At 41.0% G+C, this 13,614-nt stretch overlaps 1 protein-coding gene across 6 annotated transcripts in view; it reads right to left on the reverse strand.

The window, feature by feature from the left end:
• The window catches only part of LOC148040942 (uncharacterized), a 117,915-nt gene extending 109,828 nt beyond the window's left edge, over nt 1-8,087 (reverse strand). For 5 of the 6 annotated variants that reach the window (XM_087674891.1, XM_087674882.1, XM_087674855.1 and 2 more), the window contains exon 1: nt 7,870-8,086. The gene's annotated coding sequence lies outside the window, so the exon portion shown is untranslated. Of the gene's footprint in view, nt 1-7,869 lie in introns of all 6 variants that reach the window. The other variant, XM_087674900.1, reaches the window with a different exon arrangement.
• Between the last annotated feature and the right edge of the window lie 5,527 nt (nt 8,088-13,614).

A 13,614-nucleotide genomic window follows, 5' to 3' on the forward strand; every position in this document is an offset into this window, starting at 1 on the left:
CTCAGATCAGGGGTGATCTGATACAATACAATAGTACAATGATAGGGAATCATAAACTATACAACATAAACCACCAGAAAAACCATGGATATCCAAGTAGTGAGTGGCCAGCCCACCACCAAGATGCCTCGAAGAGTATCTGACGTCGATGTCGATCATAACAGCACCACCTGAAAATAGAGAAGAATCATAGCAGCTCTCTGTGTTATGTCACCTATGTCACGCAGGACATACAAGACCTATCTGCCAAACATGTCACTGAGCATGTGACCATGGAATCCCCGCCTTCGGCCAAAACTGCCAAAGTATCCCCTCATGTGGGCTCCAGACGAAAACCTCCCGCTCTCTGTCAAGTAACCAGCCCATCATGAACCTGGATGTCAATCCTAGCTCCAAGATTTGTTCCTGCCAGACTTCAGTCGATGCGTTAGGGATGTCCCTCTCTGGATCTTGTGCATCTGTATAGACATATAGATGAGGCATGGCTGCCCCATCCCACCATCCTCACACTCCCTCTCTGGCATTGGAGAGTCGTGAGGGATGTCCGCATCACCACCACTAGAAAGCAACTGAGGAAGGGGCCACTAAGCCCTTCCCATGATCCGAAGAAGAGGATCCCTTCCGCGCATTGACTTCGCCTTGGCTGGAGGATCAGAATCAGAATCTGAGACAGATGATGACTCGTCGGAGGAGTCATCATCTGTCTTCATCTTCTGCTCCTTTTTCTTCCTGGAAGCCGCTAACTCTTTGCAGTCCTTCCTTAAATGACCCTTCTTGCCACAGTGGTAACACTGGGCCTTCAACTTCTTCATCTTCGAACCCCTCTCTGAAGCTGCAAGAGCCTCACCTGAACATCCATAATGTGACGGAAGCCTCCCCTATAGTTGCAAAGTAGCCTTATGCTCAAGTAGCATGGAGGACATGTGAAGAAAACTAACAGGAGTCGTAGATGTCTGTGTCCGTAAAGCATTCACCACTCCATCAAACTCCCGAGGAAGCTTGTAGAGTACCGTACCAACAAGATGTGCCTCTAATAGCGCAGACTGCATAGTGCGAAGCTGGTCCTGGAGTTGGGTAACACTAAGTAGGAAGGATTGAATCGTATCTTTGGATTCAGACTTCAGTTGCTGGAGCTGGTCATAGAGAGTAACGGCCCTCATGGTGGAAGGAACCTCATACATCAACTATAACTTCGACCATGTCTGAAGTTGTCGTACAAGAGGTGACAGCCGGTAGGACTTCTTTGGAAATACACCAAAGTAAGGCCAAAGAAGCACAAGCATCATCCGAATCCCATGTAAGCACTGCCTCCTCATGGTTATCTTCATCAAAATCAGATGGAACAGGAGAAGGTTGTTGAGGACGGGCCATAGCTCCACCAACCACGTACCATAACCGCTTCTGAATAAACCAAGCCTTCATCACGGCACTCCACGTGTGGAGCTTGTCATCAGTGGATGTGCATGGAGGAGCCATCTGGAGAGGATTTAGAAAAGAAGTAGAGGAAAGAAGGGATTGGGAGAGGGAACACGGCCAAACCACGAGCACAGACTGCAAAAAGCAAGAGTTTACGTGCAGTATAACCCAAAATCTGATCAAAATAAGACAAAAGCTGCTGTGAAAAGCCAAGAAATCAGTCAAAAATAGCAAAAACGGCCTGATGATGTAAGCCCCCAGCCATGAGGAGATGCAGCAACACCAAAACGCAGGCTGAAATGGATGCGCAGGCTGTACAGATGCTGACGTCAGCAAAAAACGCAGGCAAAACTGGTCGCCTGATTGGAGCAGTAGCTGCCTGATCAGCAAGAGGGAAAACAGTCCTGAAATCAGCAAAGACAGCAAAAACACAAATCCTGAAATCTCATACCATGTCAAAAGTGGTGCAGCAATGGAAGCATAAACAACATGCTGAAATAAACTGCTGAAACACAAGACAAGAGAAAGAATGAATGAATAAACACAAACACAAATGAGAACTCAGATGTATGCTCCGGAAGCGGAATCCATATCGAACACGAGACAGCAGCATACAACAGTGAGTCACTCGCTGTGTGGGCATCTTGGCACCGGCTCCTCTCTCCCCAGAAGAATCCACAAATGATGGCTGAAGTACAGAAGAGGAGGAGGAGCCCCAACAATATATAGGCATAAAATGGGGGGAGCAATAAATACAGTTGGCTAGCATTAAAGGCTCCCTAGCCCTAAAAAGGGCACCAAAAAATGCCAAATAAATACTACATAAAATGCTGTAGCCTCTGCAGCACAGACTCATACCTGAGCTGACTAATCTGCTAACATGATGTGAGAGAGGTGTCAGAAGTGGAGCAACAATGGAAGCGTAAGCATATGCTGTAATAAACTGTTGGAACACAAAACAAAAGAGAAAGGGAAAGAAAGGACACTAAAGAACTCAATACAGATGAGAACTCAAATGTATGCTGGGGAAATGGAATCCATATATCCAATACGAGACAGTCGCATACAACAGTGAGTCACTAGCTGTGTGGGCACCGGCATTGGCTCCTCTCCCCAGTAAAACCTCCATAGGTGATGATAAGTGACTGACTGACTGAGGAGGAAGAGCCTGAATAAATAGGACAAGACAGCCTACGGGGCCTAAAAAGAAACACACTGATATGCCCACCATCTAAAATGCCTTAAGTACATAAAATGATTGACAATGACAATGTTAGAGCTCCTAATGTCCTCAACTTACTCAGACTGAGGTTCATAGGTAGGAGATGATTATATAAGACACACCTTTGCTAACAAGTTCTCTCAAAAAAGCCTAAAGTCTTAGCAGATCTACACAAAGCTATGAGATCATTCTCGATATTCATGAACAGCATCACTAGCTTAGGATAGCATCTCTTTCACCATAGCAACCATTGCCTACCCTACTATTGCCATCACGTGCCTTGGAACAGAATCAACTGGCTGAAAAACAACATTGCCAGCATTAGAACAGCGTCACATAGGCTGAAAAACATTGCCTATACGGTAGCCAGCACAATCAACCTCTGGACAGCCACAACCAAACCAATAGATGATGGATCCCCATGTGGCAGCCACAATCATGTGTTATGGTTTCCATTGCTCATTCAATCTTTGAGTTCTTATGTTCCTTTCTTTCATTCTTCATTCTTTTCAATATTCCGCACTTATGTTTTTCCCGTTTATTTGCTCATTCTCACATGGTATTGAATGACTAGTGTTGCAGATTTTGGTGCTTTGTGATGTAATTCCTGTTGTTTCAGATTTTCTAGAGGCTGGTCTACTACCAAGGAGGTTGTCAATCATTGTGTTTTCATGTAGAAAGTCATCATCTTGAGCCGGGCAACCAATTGCATGCTGAGTTTAAGCTGGGCGAACCTTCTCGTTGCTGTGCAACCTACTGGACAAAGCTGACTACCCTGCATTTTTTACTCTCGATGCTTCATAAGTGCAAAAGCTGCTTTGTGTTAGTCTCCTATGCAGTCCCCTGCCTATTCACTCAGTTGTTGACTTTGTGTGTCCACTTGGACTACAAGCATTATGGTAAATCTATTGTTTTTGACCCTTCGAGCTGACCTTTTTTTTGGCTGTTTTATGTTGACGTTCCTTACATGCACATGGCAATTGCATTTTCAATGGCTGGTGGAATCTGATTGTGTTTCAGCTTTAGAGTAGGTTCATGTTGTTGAAAGATAAGCATAGGAACTCTCCCTACATTAGAGAGGATAAGGGTAGCTAGGTGTAAAAGGGCTGGAGGACAGGGGAAACCCTAACCCTAACCCTAACTCCTCCAGTGGCTATATAAACAGCCTAAAGTATACACTCAATGAAGAGGAGAGTGTACTAGTTGTACTTTGAGCAACTAACTAACAAGATCTTGTCTTGTACTTGAGCTCTCTCTCTCTCCCTCTTGTGCACACTCTCTCAAGCCTTCAACTCTGATTTGCAACATGGTATCAGAGCCTTCTCTGATCCCTTCAGCTTCCTATACCCTCAACTTCATTAAATGCATATGATTTTCCATCATCTTCATCTTTTACCTCTTACCTCCATAGCCAACTAGACCCACCTTTGATGGAGGACTTGGGGAGAACAAAGGAGGAGGTTTCAGCTCAAGGCCCCTTCTAAGGAACTCTTCCCCAACTCAAGGCGCAACACCCCAGTCCCATAAACCCCCACATTAGCCACGCAGAAGGACGACATTGCATCAAGCTCAGAATCGGCACAGTTTTAGGCAATGTGATGCTTCCAGGTATGGCGTGGTCAGTAGGTGGCGCAATCTCCTTGGCCACCATAGGGCTTTTAAAGCCCCACCAGTGAGCTATCTCCCGCTAAGAGGGTTTGCTAAAATTCTTCCTGTATTGGCTGAAATCAACCAAACCCTAACTGCCAGTTTCCTCGCAGCCATAGCCAGGAAGCTTCAAGCTTCTTCAACTTTTAAATTTTTTAATGTTTGGTCATTAACAATGATTTTAATCACTGAGTCAACTCTTCCTGAGTCAGTTACTAATCTAGGAACCTTATCTCAAAGGTTATTGTACTTGGAAGGTCATCATCAAGCTCATCAAGACCGACATCTACCATCCCTAGCAACATGAGCTAGAGATGAGTGCTTGTAAGCACTAAGGCACATTGCTCAATCATTATTGCTGCTGGTACTTACAAAATCTGAATTTTTTTCATCAGAAAATTAAAACAATTGAGTACTTTACTTCATGTTGTAAGGCTATGTGTACAATTATAAACACATAGACCATCATACCCTAAACTTGTATTGCATATCTTATGTGACTTTTTTTTTTCAAGTACACTGGTCAATGAAATCAAAGGGATGAGTATCATTATACTCTCCTCGGAATCATCATCAAGCTTATCAAAACCGACATCTACCATCTCTAGCAATATGAGCTACAGATGAGTGCTTGTAAGCACTAAGACACATTGCTCAATCATTATTGCTGCTGGTACTTACAAAATTTGAATGTTTTTCATCAGAAAGTTAAAACAATTGAGTACTTTACTTCATGTTGTAAGGCTATGTGTACAATTATAAACACATAGACCATCATATCCTAAACTTGTATTGCATATCTTGTGTGACTTTTTTTTTTCAAGTACATTGGTCAATGAAATCAAAGAAATGAGTGTCATTATACTCTCCTCAGAATCATCAGCAACAAGTATTGAAATCATAGACCGTCCTTGTCCAACACAAGGTTCATCCACTAAGCCATACCACAAGGAGGAGCCCGAAGTCCAGTCTAGGTTCACATCATTGAAGCCTAAAAAGACCATTAAACCTCCGGAGAAGATTGCACATAAGAAAGGACCACCCAAGTCATATTTTGAAATATTACATATGTGTGATTTTCAGCCTTTTTCCTCATTACAACTTTGATATCAATTGTTTGATTTGCTCAGTGACAAGGTTGTAAGGGACTAGACACTGCCCTTGCTCTAACAAGTGGTAAGACCTTTCCAATGGCCACAACATATGCTGATGTCTGTCCTCAAATTCGAAAATTTAATGGAAAAGATTTCCATCCTTGGCAAGTTTTGATCAAATACAAAATGATGGAAAGAGGATATTCGCCCTTCATAAAAGGAACCAAAGTAATTGACCCATCTAATCCCCTTGATGTAGAAGATGATGAACGGGCTCAGGCCATCATCATGCTTCGTTTAGATTAATCCTTAATTCATCACATTGACCAACTCTCAACTGCAAAAGAAAAATGGAATGAGCTCAAAAGGCTCTACCGTGCTACAAGGAAGAACTCCAAGATTTTTCTCAAGATTGAGTTTTTTAGCTTGGAATACAAACAGGGAGAAGATCTAAGCAAGTTCATTTCACATATGAAGAGGCTTATGGCACAGCTTGCCTCCGTTCAAGCACCTATCCATGATGAAGATGCCATTGCCATCCTACTAAAGTTTGTGAAGAAGGTTTTTCCAACCCTTGTAACTACCCTAACTAATATCCTGAACCCAACTTTAGCAAGTACCATCCAATCATGCCTGGATGAAGAGAAGAGAAACCATACTGAAGGGTCTTCAGCATTTACTTCCTATGAGCAAGTGTTAGTTCATACAAGTTCTACTAAGTGCTTCTTCTATCACAAAAACGGGGATATTATGAGCAACTACTAGAAGAAATATCCTAACAAAATGAAGTGCAATAAATGCAAAAAGACTGGGCATATCACCAATATAAGTGTCTCGGTGTTCCAGAAGTACCTAAGGAATTGGAGGTCAACTTTGCCTCCCAATCCACAGGTGACCGACTCTTTTGAGTCTTGTAACGCTCTCTACCTATAACCTTTTCTTGTAGCCTGATTTATAAAGGCATCTCATTGAGAATTAAGGGGAGGCATCCTATTATGTTTGTATCCAATGCCACCTGGCATTAGGGGGGGTGTTAAAAGATAAGCATAGGAACTCTCCCTACATTAGAGAGGATAAGGATAGCTAGGTGTAAAAGGGTTGGAGGACAGGGGAAACCCTAACCCTAACTCCTCCAGTGGCTATATAAACAGTCTAAAGTACACACTCAATGAAAGGGAGAGTGTACTAGTTGTACTTTGAGCAACTAACTAAACAAGACCTTGTCTTGTACTTGAGCTCTCTCTCTCTCTCCCTCTTGTGCACACTGTCAAGCCTTCAACTCTAATTTGCAACACGTGTTGATTGCCATGTTCATACACGTCAAACTGGCCAACCTATCAACCTCCAAGGAAAAATGCTACCAATCTGCCATAAATGCTGCCACATGCTGTCCAACCAACATTTAATACTAATGACTAGGAAGAAATGCTGCCTCCTGCCTACCACGTGTCAAAATTGGTAATGCACCACTCAAGGAGTGTCAATATGGACTAACTCTAGACTGGAAATGCAATGGACAGTCAGAGCTCCTCCATCTTCATCAAATTCTAATGCAACTCACAACCAGGAGATAGCATGCATGAACTCACTGAATGCTGACGCAATCACAATGGTCTTCCTTGTCCATTATACAAAACATCTAATGAAATAGCTTAGCCTAGAGTTCATTTGCTCTATCTTTTACTATCTTCTTTCTTGACATCCTTGTTCTCTATCTCATATGTCTTTGACATTTGTCTTTGCCTTCCTTAAATCCTTGACTTCAATCACTGGTGTGTCCAACCCCTCCATCCAAAATATACATGAACAAAACGTCAATTGTATGAACTCCACATTGCTCATTGGACATTACATATTGAATTCCCTCACTAGCATGTCAACAAATTCATAATGTTTCGATTTCTGGTACACTATCAGCATAATTTGATAGATTCAAGCTCAGAATGTCACTTTCCATAAGCTAGCCAACGTAACAATAATAGAATTTTTATTGCCTCTTGTTTAGAGAACAAACTCATAGAACTATACCATCTGACTGCTGGCAAAACCCCAAACTGACTGCTAAAAAACTAGATGCCATTTGACGTGCAGATTTTAGTGGGACATCATTCCGTAAGGCAAAGCTTCCCGTGACTGGTGAGAAGATACAAGCATGCTTCCTGAAGCGCTCCACTGACCAGAAGCAACAGACAACTTCAATCAGAGCCTGCTTGTTCTATTTGCGTTGGTCCAAATAAAATCATATGCGCACGAGGAATCAGTTGCTCGGACACAACTGTGACCTGTTATACCTGCCTTCGTACACAATCGTATTCACTGTTGTAACCTTGATGATTGCAGGTGAACAGTGAAATGGACAAACGGAACCAAACCAATGCGAGTGCCACGTTATAGACATAGACGACCAAGCCAGATAAGCTTCCATATTTCTGCGAATCAACAGATCCAAACTATGCCTCAATCAACAAAGGAGGAAAAGAAAACACAGACCTTGTTCTTGCTTTGAGAGAAGCGCGCGGAAAGTGTCTCGATTTATACTGTTCTTCAGCACGATTGACCTTCCGCGAGACTCCTCGAAGGAAGACGATGTTTGCAAAGCGCAGAAGAAGAAGAAGCAAGCAACGAGCCGAGAGCGGCGAACTGCTGGTTTTTTTTCCTGTTGAGAAGAAGAAGAAGAAAAACGAAGCAGCAGCAGAAGGAAAGACCGCCCGGTAATTTAAGTCCCTTCCACACTATATCATCATTTATTTATTAAGTCTCCATCATTTTCTAATCGATTAAATATTCCATCACTTTCCTAGCTCCTCCACGCTTCAAGACCCACCCAGGCAAGGAAGAATCATTTTTTCACTTTCCACGAGACCTTTAATACAACCAAAGTAAAAAGGTTGATTTAATGTTTTGGGCGTTTGAAACATTTATCATCTATTACCAATGTTCCTTGCGTGAAGTAATACTAGCATTCCTTTGCGAGTTTCGTGGCAATGCAACGGTGTTGCAAGATACTTGCTTCCCTCACCTCTTCCCCATGCACTATACTTTACTTTTCTCATATTTGCTAGTGAAAAAATGCTAGGTTGCTTTATGGCCCCTTATAATAGCATAGAGTCTCTCTCTCTCTCTCTCTCTCTCTCTCTCTCTCTCTCTCTCTCTCTCTCTCTCTCTCTCTCTCTCTGTGAAGCAAGCTCAGTGTTAGCCTTATGTAACTCCTCCGTGGAGTGTTGCATCTCCTCATGGAAAGAAGAGTAGAGATGCAACAAGATTGATTGAAGTTCTTGAAAGAATACTTCCAATGCCTTCTAATAATCTGCTTCCAAATATAGAGTATAGACAAGTTGTTGTGGTAACCTCTTGATCAAAAGATGTTAAGATAGTTTATCGTACAAACTATCATAAATAACTTTCCAATGATTGTTACAAGAATGATCGTGTTTGGTATCTAAGAGTAAAGTTTTTGAAGTATATGATCACCAATTGTATGAAACTACAATAAGATCAAGATGTTAAATGCAAGAAGAAGATTCCCAAGAAAGGGAAAAGGCATACAGAGACCAATGTTGACCAAGGAGACGAGGGGGCATGGAGAGTATGAAAGTGGACCATGAGGGAGAGATATTCACAACTATAGCAAGTGAAGGCATGTCCTCAACATTGAAGGCAACTAAAGTGTCAAAGAAAGGCGAAAGGCTTTAGGAGAGGCAACACAAAATAGAACAGCTTTTTGTTGCCTTGTAAATACTTATGTATCGAATTATGATTTGGCTCGTGTGAAAGAGTAGGTTGCAATTTTTGTAGCATTCTTAATTGGGAATCAAACTCTCTCTCTCTCTCTCTCTCTCTCTCTCTCTCTCTCTCTCTCTCTCTCTCTCTCTCTCTCTCTCTCTCCCCATTTTTTCTCTCGTGCCACCTCTATTGCCATAAATTGATGCTACTTCCGCTATCAACGCCACTGTTGTCTCAAATGTCGTTACTACTACCACTACCAATGCTACTACTGTCTCCTTTGCCAACACCACTACTACCGCCACCTCTTCCTCCGTTGTACTACTATGCTATTATTGACCTTGTTGTTGTTGCTTCTCTACTAGTGACTACACTCTCTTCTATTGTGCTACCAGTGACTACCTTGGAGAGAGAGAGAGAGAGAGAGAGAGAGAGAGAGAGAGAGAGAGGATTCAAAGGCGCAAAAAGCTTGACAAGTGCATGCATGGTTTCAAGAGAGAGACAGAGAAAGAGAAAGAGTGATTGAGATGTGGGTTACATGAGGTACAAAAAGAGAGGAGAGAGAAGATAGATAGATAAATATAGAGAGGGCCATAAAGTTGTAGTAGAGGGAAAAAGGTAAAGTTTTGAAATTCAAATATTAGAGGTTTGGGAGAAGGTTGTAGGTTCGAACCTACAACCAAATAAAGATATAATATATATGTGCTATCTACATCCATTATGTGCTACCACTACCACTATCCATATTTTTTAATTGTATGATTTCTTGAGGCTTACACCCGCCCTACATGGCTACCCCATAGCCACTTCACCTCTCTCTCAATTGAGTCTCTCCTCCCTTGCTTCACCAAATTTTCAAGGATTGCTCTTGTCACCCCTAGGCAGGAAGCCCTATGGTTGTTTCTTCTCTCTTGTCTTGCATGCACATAGAACAAGAGATAAGGAAAGAATATCTTTTCTCATGAGTGGTTGCAACAAAGGCCCATAAAGCAAATAATGGGGAAATGGAAGTAAAGGCTACATTCTAAACACAATAAGGTCAACCTTGAAGCTATTTTTTGCAAATTTACACCAAATTTCCACAAGATGGTTGTTGCCAAATGCTTTATAGCAATTGATGATAATAAGCATGTACATAATGTTGGGGGCAAAGGCACATGTGCCTACACCACCCTTGTATTCATTACACTTGCAATACCCACACATCTATGCACTACTAGTGGTAGCAAGTGCCCATCATTGTCACTTCATTCTTTATTATTTCAATGACTAATGAATATAAGGAAAGGCCGGTCACACATTGCGATTGTTGGAGTTCCCACATCTTGAGTCTCTCTCTCTCTTGCTCTCTTGCTCCATCCTCCACAACTTGCACCTCTCTTGTTTCTACTTACATGTGATTTCACTCAAGCTTCTCCCTTCAACTAGTATCAGAGCTAAGATCGAGGAGCTTCACTCACCATTGCCTTGTCCATGATTTAAAATCTTCCACACTTCATCAATGGTAGCATGGCTTCAGCTTGCAAGGTATGCATGTTTAGTGTCCAGTAAGTTATTTGTTTGGGAAAATATATGCCTATGGCTCTTTGATGCCATTTGGGTACTTCATTGAATATATTGATGTTATGTACACGAATATGCTCTTGAAAGCTTTTGAGCTTTAACTTTGAGCTTGGTGACACTTTTATTAGTAGTAACTACTTGACATAGTGCTCCTACACTTATGGGCTTGAGGATTTACTATATATATTGCTCCTAAATGTATGGACTTAATGTATCTTAGCTTTCATATGCTTATGTATTTCACGTGTTGAGCTTGCACTTACTCTGTTGGCATCAACTTTGTTCAAATGGGAGCTACCTATTACTTGGATATTTGCAAAGAGCTTTGGATTTACGGAGTTGATCTTGAGCTTCTTTCATTGAGATAGTGGGACTCATTGAGTTATGTATATGCTCTCTTGTTCTTGGATGTCGTTACTCTTTAGTGGGCTAATTTGATTCATTCTTTGAACTTGGTACCTATTTCTAATGTCAATTATGTGTACACATAGCTTGGCCATGTATTGAGCTTCATTACACTTGCTCAATCAGTCATGCATTTGGTAGTTCTCTTTTATTCCTCCAAAGACCTATTACATGCATGATGTCTATGCCCACTAGATGTATGGTTTACTGACACATTGAGGTTGTGAGACAAATCTTGGTACTAGTTGCATGTCTAGTCACTGATAGGTGCTCTTGTATATCTTGTTTGTTGCAAGATATACCTAATAGCGTGAGTTTGGATTCACAGTTGCATTTATTACAATGTAATTGTAGGTTTATGCATTATTTATGAGAGTAGATGCTTTGTTCTACACTTCGGTGTTTTCTTCCATTTAGACCTTGTCTTGGTTGTGATTTGGAGCTAATTTGCAATCATTTACAAGTAGCATGTCTTCTTGTATTGTACTTTCATTTGTTGGCTTGATGGTTGGTGGATCAAATGATAGTGCTATCTTTAACATTAACAAATTGGATGGCACTAATTACAACTATACTGGAAGGTATAGATATGGCAAGTTTTAGTGCTGAAATTGTAAGACATGAGAGCCTAAATGCTTTGATGCTGAGGATTGGGTTGAATTGAATGAGTTATGTAAGGCTATAATCATTTTGCCACCCTCTAAGTAGGTATTCTAGAATGTTGTCTTTGAAGGGTAGGCTACATGGCAGTTATGGGAGAAGATCCGTGATGTCTATGATAAGTAGAGCCTTGCAAATGTACTAGATGAAGCAACTTATGGACCTTTATATGGAGGGGATTCCCATGTCTACCCACTTAAATGAGTTTCATTCTATTTTGAGCCACTTGCCTTCGCAGCAAGGAATTTACTTTAAGGATTATCTTCCACCATGGGACACATTCCATATTGCAGAGGATGCATTATTGAATGAAGAAGTTAATAGAAAAAGTGTTAATGCTCTTCGCGTAGCTCTCATGCTTTGATAGTCATAGGTAGTAATGCTAAGAGTAATAAGGATCACTATGAAAGAGACTCTCAGAAGTTTCATTCTCTGTCACATGGACAATCTTGCAGTAAGTCGCATGGCTATAAGTTTGCATTGACTTGTCATTATTATGGGAAGCTAGGCCATATTTAGCCACAGTGCCATAAAATGTGTGATGAGACAAGCACAAGGAAAAGGAAAAGAATAAAGTGTAGGAAAAGAATGAGGATTGTAGCATTCTCCCTAGTAAGTCTAGCATCAAGATTGAAGAGATTAATGTAGTGCAAACTGATTCAGGTGATGATTGCATACCTATAGCTTTCTCTATTGATATTTCATAGTTGAGTGATGCCTCATTTGCTTGTGCTCAATTTTGAATAATTGATTCAAAAGGGTTCATTTTATGTTACTCCATATCGAGAGTGGTTCACTCCTATTGCAATATGATAGGATCCGTCATATCAATAATGACTTGGCATTGGATATTGTTGGTATTGGAGATGTACAACTATAGTTTGCTTCAAATAGCATCTTTACTTTACATGATATATGCCATGTTCTGGGGCTCTAACCAAACGCTTGCTCTGTGTTGGATAGTTGGATAATGCACATTACTCTGTATCTTTTTGTGATTCCTCATGGAAGATTACCCATGGGAACCTTGTCCTTGCATGAGGTGCCAAGTCTAACACTCTTTATCCCTTACTTATATCTAGATCTATTAACCATGTTTTGGCCATGGCTTCAATACCACATGTATCATTATGGCATTGTTGCATTGGGCACATGTCATCTAAAGGGAATGAAAATGCTTACCCATTTGCAATATCTTCTGCCTCCCCTTGACTACTATAAATGTTTTAATTTTTGTGATCATTGTCTTTATGGCAAGCAAACACACAGTTTGCATTACAAGTCTAACGTTACACACATTGGTGAGTCTCTAGCTCTTGTTCGTTTTGATATTTATAGACCTATGCCCTATCAGTCGTCGCTAGGTGGCATGAAATATTTCATTACTTTCATTTATGGTTACTCACATAAGGTATGGGCATACCCCATAAAGCAAAAATTAAAAGTATGGTTATGTTTCTAAAATGTCTACGATTTGACAATGGGGGTGAGTATATATCTAAAGCCTTTGAGAAGTTTTGTGATGAGAAGAGGATTAAGTGTTAGTTGACCACCCCATACTCCTTATCCTAGAATGGTATCCTAAGCGCATGAACATGACGATTCATGATAGTCTATAGTATGCTTAGATAGGCAAGCTTACCGCAATATTTTTGGGTTGTAGCAATTACTACTATTGTACATTTGATTAATAGACCCCCATGCACTACTCTTGGCTATTAGATTGCAAAGGAAATATGGTTTGGAAAATATCCATTTGTGTATCTTTGGTTGTGAGGCTTTCTCCCATGTTCTCAAGGGTAAGCACAATAACTAGATCCTAAGTCGGTGAAATGCATCTTTGTTGGTTATGGGGATGTAGGTGAAATAGGCTATTACCTATGG

The sequence above is a fragment of the Lygodium microphyllum genome, chromosome 1 (assembly GCF_053477565.2).
Source record: "Lygodium microphyllum isolate KBCC chromosome 1, Lygodium_microphyllum_v1.1.10, whole genome shotgun sequence".
NCBI classification, from domain to species: domain Eukaryota; kingdom Viridiplantae; phylum Streptophyta; class Polypodiopsida; order Schizaeales; family Lygodiaceae; genus Lygodium; species Lygodium microphyllum.